Source organism: Mus pahari, chromosome X (genome assembly GCF_900095145.1).
Source record: "Mus pahari chromosome X, PAHARI_EIJ_v1.1, whole genome shotgun sequence".
Classification (NCBI taxonomy): domain Eukaryota; kingdom Metazoa; phylum Chordata; class Mammalia; order Rodentia; family Muridae; genus Mus; species Mus pahari.
Window position 1 is genome coordinate 90001448 of NC_034613.1, and position 6000 is coordinate 90007447.

The window sequence follows — 6000 nt, forward strand, 5'->3', positions numbered from 1 at the left end:
TACACAGCCTAGCATTGTATGGAAATTCTAGATTTCACATACATACACAGACTTTAAGAGACTCCTAAGTGGAAGCATTTGGCTATGTGATCTCACTTTAAACTGAAGGTATTCTAACCTGCCCTGCCCTTTGTTATTTTAATTTACTGGTGTTATTTATTGATTGTTGCTGTCATTGTCAATTTTGTTTGTCTCAAATGGGGTTTATTTCCCAATCTTAATTTCAAATAATGGGTTTCCATTGTTCTTTGGCTCTGATTCTCGGGACTCAGATTATGAGCTTATGAAGTATCTCATATCTTTTGTTTATTTTAGACTTTTTATGTCTTGTTTCCTTGGTCTTGCTGTCATTCAGCATTCACTCTGACAGGTAGTTTACAGGCTAAGGTTTTTATGGAACAGCAGGGGTTAGGGACCTAATGGAGACAGGGTTACTACACTGACAGCCAGAGATGTCCAAAGCCTAGTGAGAAGTTTCATGTTGTCTGTTAACTTGATACACTAGGGAAATAACCTTTTAATCCAGTGCAGCATATTTTATTTATTGTAGCATTATCCAGTTCAAAGATGTTATGAAAAACATCTCCAGAGAGATTTAAGATTTCAAAAACATCCCGAGTTTGAACTTAATTCAACCACTCTGGAAGGCTAAAACAGTGGAAGATGACCTTTTAGGTACTTCATATTCCAGGCACTGTTAGGCCAGATAATGTCATGCCAAATTAGAATGTTGTCTCTTGAGGGAGGGAGGATGGGTAGGAAGAAGGTGTTGATGGCAAGTGTTTTAACTAAAATAATTTGTCAGTACTAATGATCTAACATTAAAAATACTAACAATCTTTTAAAAATATATCTGAAACTAGGACAGGAGTAGTGAAGCATGCCTTCTATCACTCAAGAAAAAGAGGCAGAGGGGTCACTGTGAATTCAAGGTCAGCCTCATCAATATAGAAAGTTCCAGGCAAATCAGGGTTACATAGTAAGATCCTGTCACAAACAAACAAACAAACAAACAAAAACAAATAAATCTACAGAAATATAAATAAGTAATTGAACAAGGAACACAGGTTGTCATTAAGTCGGCAGAAAGGAGATGAATATATGTTTCAATTAGCTTTGATGAGCAATGCAGGCAAACTAGAAATTATTAAGAAGGAAAAGTCTAGAACACTCAAAATAGTAGTTTTGCGGAGTAAATTCAAGAAATGTGATTTCTGTCTTTATATCTATCACAATGGTTGACTTTTTTAGACCACAAAAGGGACTAACTTGAGGGAAAAAGATTAGCTCATAATACTAAGAGAAAAATATAAAGATAAAATGAACACTAAGGGAGAGGCATAAGGAGAAAGTGAGCTTTCTGTCACTAGCTGGGTAACAATTGACAACATTAAAGAACAGGTTAAGTAATGGATGGAGAAAATAGATTGGAGGGCTTTATGTGACATCAAGAGAATCAGTTGCACCAATCTAAAGTAAATTTGGTCAACTTCTAAGAAGATATAAAAATAACCACAGCAAATCCAATCAAATTAGGTCCTACTCAAGTTGTTCAGCCATGCATGAGAAAGGGAATAACAGAAACCATTTGCATACTGTGCTATATTTGGGTTACATTATTATAAAGGACAGGGAGATTCTGTCAAAGACAAGAAACTGTGGGTAACAGAGGAGTGTGGTAGGTTACAAACTTCGTAAACACCCAATCCATAGTTCTTCCCACCCCCCTTGGCTGAAGTCATGGAGATTTTTCAATTAAAATATGTGTAAATTGGCCAAGGTAGATGAGCATTCTCTGCCTTTGGTATCTTGGTCCTATATTTTTTTCCATCTTAAAAAAGGCATGCTTTGGGCTGGAGAAATGACTCAGAAGATAAGAGCACTGACTGCTCCTCCAGAGGTCCTGAGTTCAATTCCCAGCAACCACATGGTGGCTCACAACAATCTGTAATGGGATCCAGTGCCCTCTTCTGGTGTGTCTGAAGACGTTACAGTGTACGCACATATATAAAATAAATAAATCATTTTTTAAAAGGCCACATTATTCCAAATCTCTGCACAGTTTGAAAGCCAAATGAAATGACACTTCACTCCACTTGGCTGTATATTATTGCCTGTGGCACTCTACAATTTCCCTTCTAACCTAGGCTAGATTAATATCAAGCCTTGTGGAAAGCAAACGACATGCAGCCAACCTGCCACAACACTAATTAAGTGCAAACACACCATGAAAATTAAAATGAAAATCAAATGCCAACTGTATGAAAAGAAACTAAGAGCTTCTTCAGATATGAAAAAAACAAAGGCAGAAAGAAAAATAGAACCTTCTTTGAGGCTTAGCTATGTATCCTCAACCTTGTGAGCTTCTATCATCTGCCACATCTGCACATGCTATACTTCTAGCACAGTTTATGTTTCAACACATTTATAATCAAGATGTCTTAACAGTGATTTCACAAATTTTATTTGGTGGCACATGACTTTTAGGTTTCCAAGACAACAAATATATTTTGCCCAACCTATCCAGTAAATTATGCCCACAAGTTTCAGATCTTGTGTTAACAGGACTAGAGGCACTTCATGGCCCAGGGAATGGCTCCAACATAAAGGATACTTAAATAGAATTGACTGGTTTTAAATTCTTGATTTCACAACCCTATTAAGTCTGGGCTGTAGAATCAGAGATCCCAAATCCACCTTAGGGGGCTATGGTCCAACAACAGCTACTTGTTACTGTTATACATCCCTTTAGTGCTGAGCATAGAACTTAGTAAATACATCTACTTTCTTTTTCCTCCTGACCCAAAAAGTTCATAATGCTAGTGATACATGATATAACAATGGTGATACATGATATAAAAATACTTAAGTAGTATTTTTTATATATAGGTAGAAGCAAGAGTATGGAGAATTAGTCTTGAATGAAGTCAACAAGTTGGTTTCTGAGTCTTAGCACAGGTGAATGGGTTATATACACAATGAATTCTCTTTTACCTATGTACATATTTGTGTGGAGGGGGAGAGAGAGAGAGAGAGAGAGAGAGAGAGAGAGAGAGAGAGAGAGAGAGAGAGAGAGAGAGAGAGAATGTACATGTGCACACGCGTGTATATGCGCACACATATGTGTATACGTATGGCCATGCACACGATACAGCTTCTATTTGGACATCAGAGAACAACAATGGACATGGGCCTTCAGTTTTTACTTTGTTAGAGACAGAGTCTCATCTTCTGTGTACGCCAAGCTAGGTGGCCTGAAAGCTTCCAGGAATTGTCTTGTCCCTGCTTCCCCGTGAGAGCACTAGGGTTACAACCTGCCTATTGCTGAACAGCAGTAAGGGAAGGGAAGCTGTGGGTTGTGGAGGGACATGGTTTAGGATATACTGAAAACCTTTGCCCTCTCAGTAGTGAAGCTTCTTCATGGTTGAAGCCTTAATGTTTTCACATAGCATCCCCAGAGCTACCCTGAAGACCACATTTGGTCCCTGTCCTCAGATTTTTATAACTCTATGCTATCAAATTTCAAATCCCAAGGTAGAATCTAGAATCAAAAGTTTTCAGGTGGAAGAGAGAGGTCAGAAGAACCAATGGTTTCTGTCTCAGAAATCTGCCCTGTCCTCCAGCTCCTCCTTGAGGAAAGAGAAATGTTTCTAATTCCACGGACACTTCTATCATCCTCTTGTACTCTATAATAGCTTCTTTCTTGACTATTAACTCACCCAGTTATTCAAACAGGGAGAAATAAGGTTCAGATGTGGTGGCTCTACAGTTATCTGTTCCTCATGGGCATTAAAGAAAAAAAGGCATTAGTCACTAAAGTTTTTACTCTAAAGTCCTCTTCAGGTATCCACTTATTGCCATGTCTTTCAAATATTTACACATTGTCCTATTTAGGATTTTTAAAAGGCAGCTCTTTCTTTGGAGGATGGCAGAAATATGTGTATAGGGAGGGAAAAATCAAGCTACAATTATACTTTTTATCCAGAAAAAAGTAAATCAGATGGTGCTGAAATCCAAAGAGAAAACACAGATTAAAGTCTGCACTTTCTAAATCTGTTACTTAACTAAACACAGCTGCTAAAGATGGAGTATTTACTTGCTTGTATATCTATAATAATGCTGCCATTAGTATTCAGATAGGATGCTGGAAACCCTCTCCATTCTTAAGATATGTTCGCAGAAGGACTTTCTATAGGAGTGGGGATGTATTCTACACTGATTGATCCACAAACTCACCTGGTTATACTTTACATTCACAGTGTGGTAAAAGAAGATTAACATGTATTGAGTGATACTTTACTAAGCACTTTAAATATATTTATTACTTTATGAAAACAGCAGTCTTGTTAAACAGATATTATTTTCTTTAATAAATATGGAAAAAAATCTCAGAAAAATTTAACTCATTGAACTCCATCTAACTAACAGGAAGGAAATCAGGGTTTAGATCCAGCACTAAGTTATTCCTGGTAAAGGCTCTTTGATGGGGTCATAAACAGATTCAGTGGATCATTTATTCTACTACCATTTATGATACACAAATGCATTGCCACATCAATGTGAAACATTCTCAGTATGAAAATAAAACAATTTTCTCATTCTCTCTCTCCCTCTCTTTGAAAGTAGAAAGGGTACTGTGAGAGGCGAGGAAGAAGGGAAGTAGGAAGAACAAGATTAGATACAGGAATATGTGTGCCATGGAAATAGAAAGTGGTACTATTCGAGTGGATAAAGGACGAGCAAGAACAAGCAAAGAAAGTGGTGGGCAAAAATGAACAAAATATAATGGATATATCGCAATGCAACTCATTTCTCTGTGTGATAAGCAAAAGATTAATAACAAACATGTGGACAAACTGATTATAAGAATTAAATGACAATCTTGAACTCATTAACATGCTGCTGTAGCAAAAACAATTTCATTGAACTCTTTTTATATATATAATATCTACTTACAGGAAACTAATAAAAAAGTAGAGGAGACTGAAGTCAGTTCTCAGCTTGCAGAACACCTGAAATCAAGAGTTAGCATTATAATCAATATATTTTTGTCAGATGAAACTTAATCAAAAGAAATACAGTAAGAAGGATCCCCTCCCCAAATTCTGGTGTGCTTTGTTTTGGTTTTGAGGGAGGGTCTCAGTCTGCTTTTCTAGTGTCGCTTTCAGTTAAATTTAAGGAATAAATAAATAAATAATTACAGATGGCTTTACAATTTAACAAAGTGGCCACATACATTTTTACACTTGAATATCACTATACCATGTGTCAGTAAAGTAACTGTCATCTTGGTTTATTGATGAGAAAAAGCAAGGGCCAGAGAAACAATAGCATAAAGTTGTTGTTGTAATGGGGTTGCTTGGGCCCCATTAAAGTTAAGTCAACTTAATTTGAATCACAAGAGGTCATAGTGGGAAACAAGAGGAATGCTGGACAAGCTGCAAGGGCCCAAGTTTAAATCATGGCTTTATCTTATTATTCTTATGCAATTATGCAAAATGAAGACAATTCCTGCTTTTAATATTTAAAAGGTGTTGGGAGCTCAGATGGGAGAAACAATGGATTTAAGAATGCTTAGGTTCGTACCCAAGGAGCTGAAGGGGTCTGCAACCCTATGGATGGAACAACAATATGAACTAACCAGCACCCCCAGAGCTCGTGTCTCTAGCTGCATATGTAGCAGAAGATGGTCTAGTCAGCCATCATTGGGAATAGAGGCCCCTTGGTCTTGCAAACTTTATATGACCCAGCACAAGGGAAGGCCTGGGCCAAGTAGTGGGAGTGGGTGGGAAGGGGAGCAGGGTGGGGAGAGGGTATAGGGGACATTCGGGATAGCATTTGAAATGTAAATGAAGTAAATACCTAATTAAAAATTGGAAAAAAAAGAATGCTTAGGCTCAATCCCCAGGACCTCAAGAAAATAAATAAATAAGATACTTTGGTCTGAGAGTGCAGTCAGCTTGACTAACATGCATGACATGCTTGGTTTAATCACCCCAA

At 37.4% G+C, this 6000-nt stretch overlaps 1 protein-coding gene across 2 annotated transcripts in view; it reads right to left on the bottom strand.

Annotated features, from left to right (window-relative positions):
* Nexmif (neurite extension and migration factor) overlaps positions 1-6000 on the bottom strand; it is a 103775-nt gene that overhangs the window by 15917 nt on the left and 81858 nt on the right. Inside the window, exon 2 of one of the 2 annotated variants that reach the window (XM_021187634.2) lies at positions 4957-5012. The exons of the other annotated variant lie outside the window; for it this stretch is intronic. The gene's annotated coding sequence lies outside the window, so the exon portion shown is untranslated. The remainder of the gene's footprint in view (positions 1-4956; positions 5013-6000) is intronic. 2 annotated transcript variants of the gene reach the window in all.